This window comes from Chanodichthys erythropterus, chromosome 16, assembly GCF_024489055.1.
Source record: "Chanodichthys erythropterus isolate Z2021 chromosome 16, ASM2448905v1, whole genome shotgun sequence".
NCBI classification, from domain to species: Eukaryota; Metazoa; Chordata; class Actinopteri; order Cypriniformes; family Xenocyprididae; genus Chanodichthys; species Chanodichthys erythropterus.
In genome coordinates, this window is record NC_090236.1 from 27,169,996 (window position 1) to 27,187,347 (window position 17,352).

Consider the following 17,352-nt stretch of genomic DNA (forward strand, 5'->3'; position numbering starts at 1 on the left):
TCAAGTCCCACTCATACTCTGTTCTGCCCTGTCCTTGTGTACCACAAAGCCTGAAGGAGGAGGAAGTAGACATGATGACATCCAAAAACCCAAACAAACCAAACTGAAACAGTCAGAATTGGGACTTAGGCATTTGTTTTGCAAGTGAAAACTACTTGGTTTGTATTTTTAGCTCTTTTGCCCTATCAATGCTCATGTATTTCTTTGAGGAAACATTGAAATTTGCAAAGATTGGATTACGTTTTATGAAATTTCCATTTGACAGAATACTTGCGGGCTGTATTTGTACTTTGTGTAAAGATACAGACTTATCTCTTTAAGAATGATTCATATTTCTTTGACGCACATTTGAGATAAATGACAGATGAAGTAGTCATGCCCCCCAGATAAAAACTAGTGAACATTCTTCATGGAAGTGGTGTTCATCTATATGCATAAACCTTATACATGTTACCTGTTTTGCTTTTGTTTTTCAGTCAAATTATGTATGTCGACCAAAAGAAATACCTCTACAGTCTGTTGAGACTCAGACGGACTCTGTCATTCACGGCTGTGTCAGTTTTTAAATTTATCTACACACTTGAGCTGCTCACTTTACACTAAAGAGGAATGATTGGATCTATCTGTTATGTTTGTGTTACGAAGGCTGTTTTTGGCAAGAAACTGGCACTTCCTGTTTTGTCGTTCGTGCTCTGGTGTGGCGTTTCACCGGTGACAGCATGTTGTATTGGCTCTAGTTGTGAGATGTAAGTTTTCTAGCCTTATAAATACATCTGAATGACTAATATTACCTCATATTTAGGCCTTGAAACATATCAGGCGGTCTAATATACATAAACGCATCAAAACGGCAACATGTACAGTTTTCATTTTAATATCTTTGTCTTTTTAAATACTTGTGTATGACAGCTTGATTAAACAAAAGTATCATACATTGAGTTGTGTACTTAGACTTTTTTGCCTGTTACTTATCAAATTATTAAAGTTGTTAATAAAATCAGAATTTTACAGGAAAATTGAAAATATTTACAATACCTCTTGCAACTTTACAACCACAACTTACTCAGCTTATAAAAGTCTATACCAACAGTGATGTACACAGTGTATGCATACATGTGTACAGTTTCAGACAAAGAAATCCTGAGGATCAGAAACAGTCTTCTCTCTCCTTGTAAATCCTCTGTCATAATTTTTCACTAGTTGCTTGATATGACACAGTTCCTGCCTCAGTTTCTTACACCGGAGCTTCTTGGCTTGGTATTCTGGAGACTGTGAGAAAGGATATGGCCATTAGGGATCTACAGACAAATGAAATGACAAAAACACATTGGCTAAAAGCCCGTTCACACCAAGCACGGTAACTTTAACGATAGAGATGGTTCTAAACAAAGGAATAGCAGGTTCAACAACACAGACAACAACTGCAGAGTGCGCTTAGAATAAGCAGCAAAATGTCGTCCACTACTGTGGATGCTAATATAATTGTCTTTATAATTATCATTCTTGGTGTGAACCAGCGTTAGAATCATTAGTGCTAATCAATCTCCTAATACTGATGTATAAAAATAAATATTTTTCTTTACCCGCTTCAGATCCTTGAGTCGATTATATTCATCAGCTACAGCCTGTGATACAAAGAAAAAATATATGGGTTGTATTTAGCTTATATCATACACCAAAAAGGAGTTTACACAGCAATGCCATAGAAGAAACATTCTTGGTTCAACAAAAAACCTCTGTGTGCAGTTTTTAAAAGAAACATTTTTCTTTGAAAAATCAAAAGGACCTTTTGTGGAAAGGAAAGATTTCATGAGTGAATTCATTTATGTAAAATTGTTATTAAAAGTTAACATAAATTTAGTAATTTTAATAAATGTATACATGCCCGGTTTCACAGACAAGGCCTAAAGGGTTACTTCACCCGAAAAATGAAATTTCTGTCATTAAAATTAAGACCTTTGTTCATCTTCGGAACACAAATTAAGATATTTTTGATGAAAAAAAAAGTTGTTTTTTTTTATCCTCAATAGAAAGCAATGAAATTACCACATTCAAGGCCCAGAAAAGTAGTAAAAAGACAGTTAAAAAAGTCAATATGACTACAGTGGTTCAACCTTAATGTTGTGAAGCGACAAGAATTCCTTTTGTGTGCAAAAAGTATCATTGCAGCACTTCCAGGTTCTATGTCCGCACATTATTGTCCGACACTTGTTCACATGAGCAACGTGTGTGATGCTGACGCAGGAGCCGGCCAATACAGAGGCAGCTTTCAGACGTAAACAGAAGCGCTGCAATGAAAATAGCGTATGAGAATGACAAGGGAGAGATGAATTTGTTGAATAAAGTCATTATTTTTGTTTTGTTTTTTGCGCACAGACAGTATTCTTGTCGCTTCATAACATTAAGCTTGAACCACTGTAGTCACGTTGACTATTTTAACAATGTTTTTACTACTTTTCTGGACCTTGAATTTGGTAATTTCGTTGCTTTCAACTGAGGATAAAAAAAACCTCTTGGATTTCATCAAAAATATCTTAATTTGTGTTCTGAAGATGAACAAAGGTCTTATGGGTTTGGAACGACATGAGGGTGAGTACTTAGTGACAGAAATGTCATTTTCGGGTGCACTAACCCTTTAAGCCTAGTCCCAGACTAAAATATATGTTTGAGCTGTTTTAACTGAAAGCAACTTTCACTAACATATCTTAAAGGTGCCCTAGAATTAAAATTGAATTTACCTTGGCATAGTTAAATAACAAGAGTTCAGTACATGGAAATGACATACAGTGAGTCTCAAACTCCATTGTTTCCTCCTTCTTATATAAATCTCATTTGTTTAAAAGACCTTCGAAGAACAGGCAAATCTCAACATAACACCAACTGTTACGTAACAGTCGGGATCATTAATATGTACGCCCCCAATATTTGCATATGCCAGCCCATGTTCAAGGCATTAGACAAGGGCAGGCAGTATTAACGTCTGGATCTGTGCACAGCTGAATCATCAGACTAGGTAAGCAAGCAAGAACAATAGCGAAAAATGGCAGATGGAGCGATGATAATTGACATGATCTATGATATCATGATATTTTTAGTGATATTTGTAAACTGTCTTTCTAAATGTTTCGTTAGCATGTTGCTAATGTACTGTTAAATGTGGTTAAAGTTACCATTGTTTCTTACTGTATTCACGGAGACAAGAGCCGTCGCTATTTTCATTTTCAAACACTTGCAGTCTGTATAATTCATAAACACAACTTCATTCTTTATAAATCTCTCCAACAGTGTGTAATGTTAGCTTTAGCCACGGAGCACTATCAAACTCATTCAGAATCAAATGTAATACTTACACGATTAGACATGCTGCATGATGAACACTTTGTAAAGATCCATTTTGAGGGTTATATTAGCTGTGTGAACTTTGTTTATGCTGTTTAAGGCAAGCGCGAGCTCCGTGGGCGTGGAGCACGAGAATTTAAAGGGGCCGCAGCCTGAATCGGCGCATATTTAATGATGCCCCAAAATAGGCAGTTAAAAAAATGAATAAAAAAAAATCTATGGGGTATTTTGAGCTGAAACTTCAGACACATTCAGGGGACACCTTAGACTTATATTACATATTTTAAAAAGACGTTCTACGGCACCTTTAAAATATGTCAGTGCCATTGTTTTGTCTCAAGATTCACACCAGTAATGTCCTAATTGAACTACATTTACATTTATGCATTTGGCAGACACTTTTATCCAAAGCGACTTACATTGCATTATACTATACATTTTGTATCCGAGTATGTGCAATCCCCTGGGATTGAACCCATGACCTTGGCACTGCTAGTGCCATGCTCTAACCACAAAACTACAGGCCTAATCCTGGCTTAATCTAAGCCCTGTATGTGAAACAGGACCTTAATCCTTTTTGCATTTATTTTACTTTATTAATGTTTTTTTGTTGCTTACCTGGAACTTGGTGGACTCCTCATGGAGGGTGTCTAGCTCTCGGCTCAGTTCATTCATTTGATCACTGATATCATCCATTTCTGCACAAAGGTTCTTGTAAACAGAAAGGGTGACATCAAACTGTTTCTTGTACTGTCTGCGCTGTTCATCTGTTGTAATTTCTGAATAAGAGCTGTAGTAGAAGAAAAAAATCAACAAGTAACTAGCTATTTTGCAAAGCAGTCTGTTCTTAGAACAGTAAACAAACAGAAAAATAGACTTTTAGCTCTTTTCAGCTGATGGAAACTCACTCCTCCAACTCATATGTGTCTAATTCAGTGGCTGAATCTCCACCAGTGGTGTAGCCTGTCTCACAAAGAACATCCTCAACCTCATACGTTTCAGGTTTCTCTTGAACTGAGCTGCTCTGCACTTCAACCTCCTCCACAGGGCTGGAGCTCATCCACCGATTCTGGTATAACGGTTCTGGGGAGCAGCTGTTCACGTTCTCAGAATACCTTTAAAACAAAATGCAATGAAAATAAGACTAGTGTGCATTTGTACTTTGTAAGAACTTTTAGTCCCGGACATGGTCAGAAAGGAGGCCGGACTCACACGTTGCTTTTGTATGCAGCCTCGCTGTAGATGCTCACTGTTCCCTCAGTGTAGGAGGTGAAGCTGTTCTCTGCTTTCAGATGAGGGGAAGCCTTCTCTGATAAAACCACAGTGGGGGTGTATTGAGTGCTTCGCTGGAACATACCATGTTTAAGTGTTAATGGGGCCGGAGAACCACAGAACAACATGAATTAAATCAATTCGAGTCAGAGACTAAATCTACCGCAGAATGACCCAAGCAACAGACGCCTACTGATGGGAAACTAGAACAGACCGGAGGATGATCAGAGATACCATCGCACATGTCCCTGAACAATACTGTATCTTAAGAGACCACTTGAGAAGTTGTACATCACACAATACACCAAGACACTGTAAATCTATCACAACACAATTATCCCACCCTCATGCACATGCATCACTTCCTCTAATGAAGCGTAATTATTATAGCTTTCAGGAAACACACTTGATGAGCACTGCACATGGCACTGCCTGTTCAAAAATACTTGCATATTGTCTTAACAACATGTGGTTGACAAACAACATCTGAGGTCAAAAAGTCAGTGCATATTCCAAGAATGACTCAGTTTGGAGTCACCTCACAGTGAACCAACTAAAATAAACTCTTCATAATAAGCAGAAGATCTGTAAGTGTCTTTTAATGAAAAAAAGTGTTATGTATACTGTAGCCATGTATTTATTTCTGATAATTACACCAGATGGCAAATTTAGGCCTACATTTAGATGAAAATATAATTTTCTGGTCAAGCTGTATCAATAAAATCTCCATCTAACTCATAACAACCATATAGTAACTGATAACGCAAGTTATCGGTGACTGTCGAGAGGTCTCAATTTGTTTACTGACCTTTATTCAGTGTTCATTATGACTAAAGTCATGGCCAGAATCATTGTAAATCAGTCAATGATTAACACAAAAACAATGCAGATCATATGATTGATTTCATTGTACAGAACTGGTGAAGACTGGTGTAACAGGTTTAGGGTACATTATTTTTAAATAATGTGGTCCACAAATTCAGTTCGTTAAACCTTCTCAAAGCATATTACCACAGTCAAAATAAATAAATTAATACATTTAGAAATTAATATTAAATTAAATTAAATTAAATTAAAAAGAACAAAATGTTTTAAAATTTAAACTTTCTATTCATCAAAGAATTTTGAAAAATACATGGTTTCCATAAAAAATAATATTAAGCTGCACAACTGTTTTTAACTGTGCTACAGTGCTAATAAGAAAAATTTTCATGAGCAGCAAATCTGAATATTAGAATGACACTGAAAATTAAGAGTCACATTACATTTAAAATATATTACAATAATAATACAGTAAATTTATATTGTTATAATATTTCATAATATTACTGATTTACTGTATTTTTTATCAAATAAATGCAGCCTTGGGGAGGCCTTTCAAAAACATTGTTTTTAACAGTAGTATATGCATGTGTGTGTGTGTGTGTGTCCTGTGGTAATTTCTTATAAGGCATAAAACAATTTAATAATAACCATATTTATGTTCACATTTTTGCAACAAAACAGGTTTCACATTATCCTCTGAATGCATGTTTGCTTTAAGGACTGGTTGTCTCGGGTCGCGGTTTGCCATCATGTCTAAACAAAACATAATATAATCTATAATGCTAAAACTGGACCCATATCCTCTGGACCAGACTTGACCCAAATCTTGTTTCTCTAATCTTAAGAATTCCAATAAAGGAATTCAAGATATTTTATACATATTGTAAGCTTTAAATACTTGAAAAATAAACATACAAGAAAAATTTAATGTGAAAAACAAAGACCTAAATAAATCCGAACTGCCATCCAAAATGAACTCACCCAATCTTGTGTATTCTGGCTCCTGTCTGTACGGAGGATAGGTGGTTCTTCCCAGTAGATATTAGGTTTGCCATGACGCCATATTTTGCTTCGAGTCTTATAGGCAAAATAGGCTGCAACAGCCAGAGCAATCATGACAAACAGGCCACAAACCAGAGCCACAGCCTGAAATTAAGCACAAATACTTGTTTATGCTACACTGCAAAAAACACTTCTTACTCAGTATTTGTGACCTGTTTCACAGTAAAAATATCTAAACATTTTTAAATCAAGATATATATTTATTTGACAAGTATATTCAACCCTGAGTTCTAAAATGAATGATCAAAATTAAAACAAGAAAGAATATCTGCCAATGAGGTAAGAAAAACGAAAGGAAAATTCGATTTTTTTTTCTTACCCCATGGTAGATATTAAGCACAAAATCACTTAATTTTGACCTTTTTATTCTCCTTCAAGAAAACAAGACTTTTCATGTAAATGTATATTGAGTTAAGATATTTTACTGAAAAACAAGACAAAAACATTCTACATTGCATTTTACAGTGAAAATTATGTCTTGTCATACTGACCTCCTCAGGATCCATGAAGCAGTAGTGATAGAGATATCGATTAAAGGACGGATATGCACCCGGGAAGCCTGTGCCGGCTCCAGCGCTGATGCTGGGATTCCCTAATGAGGTCTGACACATCATCAGGATGGGGTTGTACAAGATGCTTTGTGAACTCTGGGCCATGGGATTCACCCCAATGACGAATATGATGTTTATAATACACTGAAGAACTGCCAGAACCATGTCCACCACAAAAATGGTCAGGTAAAACGTTTTTCCTTGGACACACCATACCTTTGAGAAACTAATCACTAGGATGGCTAAAGATGCTACAAAATTAAGGGCTGCCATTGAGATCATGGCTGATTTTGCTGAGTAGGGTGTCATGTAAGAGCTTTGATAGCCATAGGTTCCTCCATAGTACCCAGACCCCATGCCATAGCCCCCAGATCCAGCAACATAGGCCCCGATGCTGCCCTCGTAACCATGCATATCCCAAACTAGAGTGGAAGCAACACAGGCGAAAATAACAAAACAGAGCAGAGCAGTCAGTCCCTCCATAGTTTTCACGATGCCAGGTGGTGAGAACCATCTGTAGAAGTGCTGAGGGTTTCCCTCCATTTGAGGAGCATCAGGCACTGAAGAGTATAAGCCATACTCGCTCCGTTGAGAGTAGAAACTTCTGGATGTGTACATATTTGATGGGGCAATGTAGTGTGGACTGTACTGAGGTGGGCTGTCATACTGCTGTGTTTCATACATGATTTATGAGAGAATCTGAAAAGAGAAATGAGATCAAATTAAGATCATAAGATCATCTGGGAACAACAGCTTTCTGCTTTCTGAAGCCAAAACTATTCTTCTTTTTCAGACAAAGAGCTGTTATCATTTATTTTACATTTTAATCTCTTAAAACAATATGGACAAGTAGCACTCTTATTATGGTAAGAAGAGCATTTATTTAGTTATTATTAACTAAAATCATAACGGAACTGTAAATATATATATAAATATGAAAATATTAAACTTAAAATTAGAAATGTTGCCTGAAATAAATTTAAGTTGAACAATTAAAATAACAAATTAAACTAAAATAAAAATATTTAAGCACACAACAAAAATTAAAATGCAAACTGATAATATAAAAAAAGCTTATATAGACATAATAATTATTAAACATAATTATTAAAATATAGCTGCAAGCAACAATTAGGGGGTCAAGCTGAATAAGGGAAGAAAATGAAATATTTGTGGACATCTGTGATCATGAAGTTAGGATTAGCTGTTTAAATTAAGTTAAAGGAACACTCCACTTTTTTTGAAAATAGGCTAATTTTCCAACTCCCCTAGAGTTAAACAGTTGAGTTTTACCGTTTTCGAATCCATTCAGCCGATCTCCGATTCTGGCGGTACCACTTTTAGCATAGCTTAGCATAGTTCATTGAATCTGATTAGACCGTTAGCATCGCGCTTAAAAATGACCAAAGAGTTTTGATATTTTTCCTATTTAAAACGTGACTCTTCTGTAGTTAAATCGTGTACTAAGACCGACAGAAAATGAAAAGTTGCGATTTTCTAGGCTGATATGGCTAGGAACTATACTCTCATTCAGGCGTAATAATCAAGGAACTTTGCTGCGTTCCATGGCTGCAGCAGTGCAATGTTACGCAGCGCCCGTGAGCCCCTGCTTGCACAGGGAACGTGCCTTGCAACCATGGAGACGTGAGAGACGCTGCGTAATTTTGCCTATTTTCAAAAAAAGTGGAGTGTTCCTTTAAAGCACTTATAATAACATGGTTTATAACTTCTGAGCAGTAGGTGGCGCTATGACGAAACTGTATGCGCCCTCAAGTTATGCCTGTGATGTACCAAGTTTCATGTGAATACACAAAGCTTTTGCAAAGATACAGTCGTATATCCATTTTGGCGTCCTCACAGTCAAATTTGTTGATGCAGTATAAAACAAGGGTTGGGTCTATCAAAAATCTTTTAATAATTTTTTGTCATGAGTGTCTGTAGATGTTACAAACCAAATTTCATACAAATCGGACAATTTTTGTAGCAGGAGTTTGAAAAAGAAGGTTTTTAATTAAATTCAATATGGTGGACAGTAAGTATGGTCGAATGATACCAAATTTGCCATATAGGACTTGGCATAAGCCAACAGATCTAATGTAAGTTAAATGACAATATGTTGAATTTTTCATGTTATAAGCATTTTCATGAATTTCATTATATCTCTTGACCACTAGAGTGCGCTGGCCTAAAGCTTTACAGATCTTCTCAGGACATGTCCTTGATCAATCATACTGAGTTTCATAACAATACGTTCATCCGTTCGTGAAACACAGCATTTTATGACAAAATTCAACCAAAGAAAATTGGATATCATTCAACTCAGCATGCCTCAAGAAATCTAAGGATCTATCCTTTTGATTTTAGGCATTCATAAGTTATAAGCAAAAATAGCCATTTTCTATCCCTACACCAGTAGGTGGTGCTGTGACGATGCTGTGCATGTACTCTCAAGTCATGCCTTTAATGACATAAACCAAGTTTGGTGTCAATACAGCAAATCGTTGCGAAGATGCATCATCAAATCCATTTTTGCGCGCTCGCCATCAAATCTGTTGACGCGCTATACGAGAACAGATTGGCCAAACAAAAATCTTTTAATAACTTTTTTCCTGGAATGCGAGTAGATGCTACATACCAAATTTCGTGCAAATTAGACAAATGCTCTAGTAGGAGTATATATTGTCAAATATACCATATAGTCAAATAACACTGAGACCACATGGCCACTCGACACCCGCTGCCCTCAGTTAACGCCCACATATTAGCACCCACATATTCTCAATAATACATCTGATAATAACTGAAACCCAATTTATAAAGTATTCCTGTGTCGTCATCACTTCTGATTGGTCAATACACCGCTCCAATTAAATCTTGCGAATGTGATATTGCTTTTATCTAACAGTTCAATAAGCTGATATTTATCAACATACATTGTAGACACAATATTGCAAGTTACTTTGTCTATTTTAAGTCTAAGTGAATAAAAAGCAAAGCACTAACCCGTCTGTCTCCAGAGAAATTCACAGCCTTCTTGAATCAGTAAGTGTTTTTTAACAAATTGGTTTAGTGACTGATTCAGTGACTCACTCATAAAAAAAACATTCACTTTATTGTTTCTGAATGAATCAGTGTGTTTGAAGGAATCATTTGAGTGAATGATTCAATGACTCACTCATGAAAGCAGTCATTTGTTCAATTACCAATGTAGCCTGCAGAAAGAGTCTATGAAAAATCTCCATCACTAACACAAGGACCTCAAACAAACAATCGGAGTGATACAAACACTTAAAAGTATAAATTTTATCACTACTTTTGTTCCCTGTGATTACAAATGTATTGTTAGAGTACAGCTTTACTCGTAGAGCTACATTAACATTTTAGATGGAACGCACCTCTTTATACCACAAACAACATTCTCACTCTTGTTGAGTCCAGCTTTAAACATCATTCCCTTCATCAGTCTACTGCAATTCAGACAAGATGCTCTGAATTATTCAGAGAAACATGAGCAGATGCAGTCATTGGGGCTTTTCATGTTGTAAGTTTTCTTTCTCACTTTTCTATTGCATCCCCCAAGTGCAATATACAGTCATTATATGTGAATAAAAGAGTTGAGGCGGCGCACCACTAACAGGAATATTTCTAATACTTTACCCTTTTAGTTAATTATGCTTTGGAGAGAGGGTGAGCTGCACACCTGTGGTAACTTGAAAAGAGTGAATAAATAATTCAAGAGCTGAAAATCAACCTAGCAAGCTTCATACAGCCTCACAGGTGCATGTTGAATGGACAGCTATTTTTTGTACTTTTTTTTTTTTTTTTCAACATAGAATATAATAGTACAACTTTCCTCCTGAAAATAAACAGCTATTATTTTAGATTGTTCTGATCCCATAGCTGTCAAATCTCATCTGGTTTCCGACAGCTACAATCACATGAATCACAAAAAACGTAATTGATTTGACATCAGAAGACTCACAAAGTACTAGGAGATGTCTGTTTTTACATGAACTACAATCCATTCTAAAAAGGTCTATCATTTTGTAGTAAATAAATGTTGCATACAACATAACGTAACTTACCGTAACACAACAGCCACTGGTCTTTTCCTTGTTTTCCTTAGTCCAGCTTTTCTAAGCTTGGTAGTTTTTTTTGTCAAGTATTGTTTAGTGTTTGAGTTTATCCGTTTGATGTGAATACTTGTGACAGCTGCTGCTCATGGTGACTTGTGTGGAAGATCTGGGCCTGAAACTTTAAACCCGTTGCTACTGACACTGAATCAGTCTTATTGGCTCCTTAGTGGGTCAAAAGTTAAGGTGAATGAGAAGCTGAGTTAATGATTGGTAATGTTATAAAGTGCTTTACAGCAATACTCCAAGTCTGATTTTACTTGTTTTCGTTTCCGTCAAAGTAGGGCCATTTTGATTTCTGTAAAATAGGATTTATTTACAAATTGTAATGATAATTTTAAGAGCCATAAAACAGTTGCAGTAATACTGCAAATAAAAAATATGGTCTGTGAAAGTCAAGTTTATAGATTAGTTTAAGCCAAATGGCCTCATTTTTCTTTTTACAGTGAGTCATTTGTAAACAATTTGTAAACAATATAAATAAATAATATCTTTTTTTTTAGTAATTGCTGTCCTTTGCAGTGAAATTCTGATCAAAATCACGAATCCTCATTTTGATGTGGCTTAGTTTTGCTTTTAGATATTCACACCGTTCCTTCTTCTCCAGAAAGTAGGGATCCTTGAGGAAGCACACGAGAAGTTAAAACAACATTAAATAATTTCATCTCGTTTCTCACTTATTTTTTGAAGCAGGTTAAAGTCAAGACTTACGTTCTTTTTTTGCTCATATGTTTTCAGTAAGCCATTGATTCTCTTGCTCTCCTAAATAAAATATCCACAAACAATTGAAACGACTTGTTTGAATATTCTAATAAAAGGTAATACAGAGACAAGCTAATATTTCGCCTCACCTCAGGGTTTCTCCTGTTAATGATGAGTCGGCTCATCATGGTTTCTAATTCCTGAAACTTCATTAAAGTAGCTGTGATCTCCTTGTGTAGTTCCTTGTACTCCTGGTATTGGTCATTAAAGACTGCTTTGTATTGCTCCCTGTCTTCTATTGAATGAATTTCAGGATATTTTCTGTTTTTAAAAAAACAAACAAAAAAACATAAAAACATTTCTTACAATATTTATTTAGAATTTTTATGTGCATTTTGCATGTAAATATGTTTTACATATTGCACTTTTTCTTGAGCTACACATCATTATAATGAAGATCTCATAGAATCCAATGCAAGGATTGAGATAAGGGGTTTTACCTACCCATCAGGTGCATTTTAAAGTAAATACACAGAAATAGCAGCATGAATCAAACATGACACATTATCCATTAAGTTTTCAAAAGCCCTTCCTAGGTTGTCTACATCTATAACACCTAGATGGAAAAAGAGCCTTTATAGATCCTTCGAGAGGCTTAAATGGGATAAAACCAACTGAATATAACCAACACCTGTTTGTTTGTCCTAAATATATCATTTATTTTTGTTAGACTAAAAAATACACCTTGAAAAATACTAACATAATATAATCAGCGATGACTCTGGGTTTAGGAATGTGTCCAACTGGAATAGCTCCAGTTAAAATCTTTCGCTCCTCGGCTCTCTCTGAGACATAAGCCCGCCTGCTCTTATTCACAGAGCTTTGATCCATTTCATCTTTGAATGAAATTTTCTTGGATCTAGTTGAGGAGCTTCCCATATTGGATGTGGATTCCAGAGTCTGCTGCTGTAACTGAAAGATAACAGCCATTGCAATTAGTACAACTTGATAAGAAAAGTGAGAATTTTGTGGAATTTCATTAGTGCCGTTTCTAGTTAAAAGTGAAGCAAAAACCCTGTGATCGCTGTTATAGCATTTTTATGAGGTTAAGAACAAAAGACATTCATATTCCAATTAATTAAATATATATACACAACCATTTAAACATTTCTTATGCTCTCCTGGACTGCATTTATTAAAAAAAAAAAAAAAAAGTAAAAACAGTAATATTGTGAAACATTAAAAAAAAACAAAGGGTTAGTTCACCTAAAAAATGAAATTTCTGTCATTAATTACTCACCCTCATATTGTCCCACACCCGTAAAAGACCTTTGTTCATGTTCGGAACACAAATTGAGATATTTTTGATGAAATCCAAGAGGTATATGACTCCATAGACAGCAATATAATCAACACTTTCAATGCCCAGAAAGGTACTAAAGACATCGTTAAAACCGTCGACGTGACTGCAGTGGTTCAACCTTAATTTTATGAAGCGACGAGAATTTTTTTTTGTTTTTGTTTTGTTTTTGCCCACAAAAAGTATTCTCGTCGCTTCCTAAAATTAAGGTTGAACCACTGCAGTCACGTCGACTGTTTTAAAGGGTTAGTTCACCCAAAAATGAAAATTCTGTCATTTATTACTCACCCTCATGCCGTTCCACACCCGTAAGACCTTCGTTAATCTTCGGAACACAAATTAAGATATTTTAGTTGAAATCCGATGGCTCCGTGAGGCCTCCATAGGGAGCAATGGACACTTCCTCTCTCAAGATCCATAAAGGTGCTAAAAACATATTTAAATCGGTTCATGTGAGTACAGTGGTTCAATATTAATATTATAAAGCGACAATAATATTTTTGGAGCGCCAAAAAAACAAAATAACGACTTATTTAGTGATGACCGATTTCAAAACACTGCTTCATGAAGCATCGGAGCACAAATGAATCAGTGTGTCGAATCATGATTCAGATCGCGTCTCAAACTGCCAACGGCTGAAATCATGAAATCTTTGGCGCTCCGAACAGCAGATTCGACACACTGATTCATCTGTGCTCCGATGCTTCCTGAAGCAGTGTTTTGAAATCGGCCATCACTTTATAAGTCGTTATTTAGGTTTTTTTTTTTTTGGTGCTCCTAGAATATTCTCGTTGCTTTATAATATTAATATTGAACCACTGAACTCAAATGAACCGAGAGAGGAAGTGTCCATTGCTCCCTATGGAGGCCTCACGGAGCCATCGGATTTCAACTAAAATATCTTAATTTGTGTTCCGAAGATTAACGAAGGTCTTACGGGTGTGGAATGTCATGAGGGTAAGTAATAAATGACAGAATTTTCATTTTTGGGTGAACTAACCCTTTAACGATGTCTTTAGTACCTTTTTGGGCCTTGAAAGTCTTGATTATATTGCTGTCTATGGACAAGTCTGTAGTCTGAATACCTCTTGGATTTCATCAAAAATATCTTAATTTGTGTTCCGAAGATGAAGGATTTAGGGATTCTTTGATCAATATAAAGTTCAAAAGAAAGCTTTTATAACTTTATATATATTTTGATCAAATTACTTCTTGCTGAATAAAAGTATGCTGACCAGTAAAATGTGCTCTACCTGGCTGCTCATCTGGCTGGTCAAAGCCTCCCTCTGACGGCGGGCAGCTTCATGCTTCCACATTTTAAGGCACACCAAGAAGCTTATCAAGTACATGAGCATGTTAATAAACATAAATGCAGTACCAGCCATCTGACCACCCTCGACACGACACAGATTAGACAGGACCGGGTTGACACCGACCGTCATGAAGCAAAGCCCACCACGATTCAAATCATTCACGTAGACTATACCCACTGCCATGTACAACAACGAAAGGACTAGGTTCATCACAGCCTCGGTGAGAGGCCACCATTTGGAATCCAGCAGGATCGTTCGGTAATACATTGTTAATCCCAAAACCATCAGGATAACGGTCAGCAGCCATGAGAGTCCAACAATGACCAGCACAAAGGTTGTCATGGGTCCAGTGTAACGGTATCCTTTCATTTCAGTGAATCCATAATTTGGCCTGTAATAGTTGGACCACTCACTGTCTCTCTGAATATACGCACATACACAGGCAAAAACCAGCGCTCCGAATACAAGTTGAAGGCCAGCGAGCAGCCTTAAGAGGCCAGGCCAAGACTTCAGGTAGGAGTATTTTAACTTGTATACTTCTAACTTTTCAGCATAGTACTCTGCTGGGTGGATACTGGTTAGTTCGGATTCAAGGGTGTCATATGTGTATCCCCCTGAACCTGGGGGGAAGTTTGGCTTGAGGTCACCAGAAAGTGCATCCTGAGCATCCCAATGTTTTCTGTCCAGCAATGGAGAAACAGGCGGACTACATCTTGTCCCATTAGGTAGCATTTTAATTCCACCTGAAGCTGTTGAAAGCGATTCAGAATCAGTCTTCTTCCGTTTCTTAAACACACTAGTCCATGGTTTCAGAAAGACACTTTTTTTAGTCTTCTCAGCTTCCATGTTGTCCCTCTGCTTTGCTGAATTGCCCTGATCAGAGGAGAAGCTTGAGTCCTCATTGTTATCATTGTGAATTTCTGTGGGATCCTCCTCCACATGTGCTCTGTTGACATCTTCACTTTGAGAGGATGAGATATCATCTGAATATAATCTGCTGAGGTCCGTCATTTTGTTGTAGCTGGTGAACAAATTAGGATCAAGCAGCTGTACACAGTCATCTTAGAGAACTCTATCAAACTAAGAACAAATAAGACCTTTTCATTTTAATCTCACTTCACACGTTAAGTTATCATTCTCAAACAATTTCAAAATTGTATGAAATATGAATAATAAAAAAACATAACTTAAGCCTTTGTGTTTTAGAAGCTAAGCATTTTAGTAATCAATAGATTACTAGACTTTGCTGATGGTCTTTTCAGCAGGTATGGTTAAAAGTTGTATTTGTTTTCAAAGTGCATCTAGTACAGTCATAAACATACTCATATCATATATATACGCAGCAGTTTCCGATTATCAACTGTACGGAAGCTGAACTTTGCTCTCTTAAGCATTTGTTCTGTAAAACATAACAGAAACATCAGACAAACAACAAAAAATGCTCACCTTGTTGTCAGAACAGACTGGTTTGCTGTAAAGTGAGAATGGCTGTGCTAAAATGGCTTCAGAAAGTAAAACGTGAGTCAAAGGCAGTCACTGTGACAGGAAGCCGGAGAAGAGATTAAACATTAAACCTGCTGCAGAGGCCAAGTCTGGTGACAAACACAGGCTGGCATTCAACTAGGCCTACCTGCTGCTGCCAATGAATGCTTCCCCACAGAAACTGGACTTGATAACATTCTTGAAACCCTCAGAGGAAATTGTCCCAAACTACTGATTTTTATTTCACCGGAATCATGTAACTACTTCAAATTTCATTAACCAAAAGTCTTTTTTCCTTGTCATGTGGAGCCATCGAACCTTACTCTGTTATTCTGCACCTATTCACTAGAGGGCAGTAGAGGAGTATTGACTAGCATAGCTCCTCATGCATCAAGCTGCTTATTTTAATGGATATGTTTTGTTACATGTGTCGTCTGTAAATAATTTCACTCCTCTCATACGAAGAAATTCATAAGCTGTCACAGTCTCTGGTTGTCAGAATGAAAAATAGAAAATATGTTGCACTGTTATACAGATTTTCCACGTAAACTCAGAAGCAGCCAGTCCATTTTTTTATTTTGGATGTTGTTTTGCATTTGGTTACTACAAAGTAACTGATGTTAAATAAATGTTAAGGGTTGTACAATCACTCAGTTGTCAAAATGGAGACGGAATGCTTCATCAGCAGCTAATTTGTCTTTTAGCAGAAGATCATGAGGCCTGTGAACAGTAAGGCATAGGCTAATTCGATACTTTCAGATGTTTCTTTCTCTGGTAATTTTAACCTCAAAAACTTTAGATGAAGACCCAATAGAAGATAAAATACGCATTATTAATATTCAAACATTATGACGTTTGTTTGTTTGAAATGAATATTCCAAATGAATATGGTAAAATGGCAAGTGTCATTGAAATTTTAAGTAGCCTAGTTCAAATGTTAATTAAAAAATTCATTTGAAAATTAAAATACTCCATTTGGGCTCCTCAGATTGCCACACTGGTGAAATCCTGTGGAGAACCTATACAACCTTAAGGTCCCTTAAATGTCCTATGTGCTTAATGAGCAGTAAGTGTCTCAAAGCCTTTAATTGGGTTACTGGAGGAGTCTTTCAACTTCTTGCTGGAACTTATGGACACCTGCCCTTTTTGAAAGAGGGCCTAGAGGTTCTCCAGAGGGTTCTGCAAGTGCGAGAAAACACAAATGACCAGACCACTTTAAATGGTATTCAGCTATAATTAAATAAATCTGTGATGAATTGCAATGGTTGTCAATCAAAGATATGTGTCCGAATTCACCTTGGAAAATGGCCTAA

General features: G+C 36.4%; 1 pseudogene; it reads right to left on the reverse strand.

Moving 5' to 3' along the window:
* Positions 1 to 1,111: 1,111 nt before the first annotated feature.
* LOC137003784 (uncharacterized) lies at positions 1,112 to 16,221 on the reverse strand (annotated as a pseudogene).
* Between the last annotated feature and the right edge of the window lie 1,131 nt (positions 16,222 to 17,352).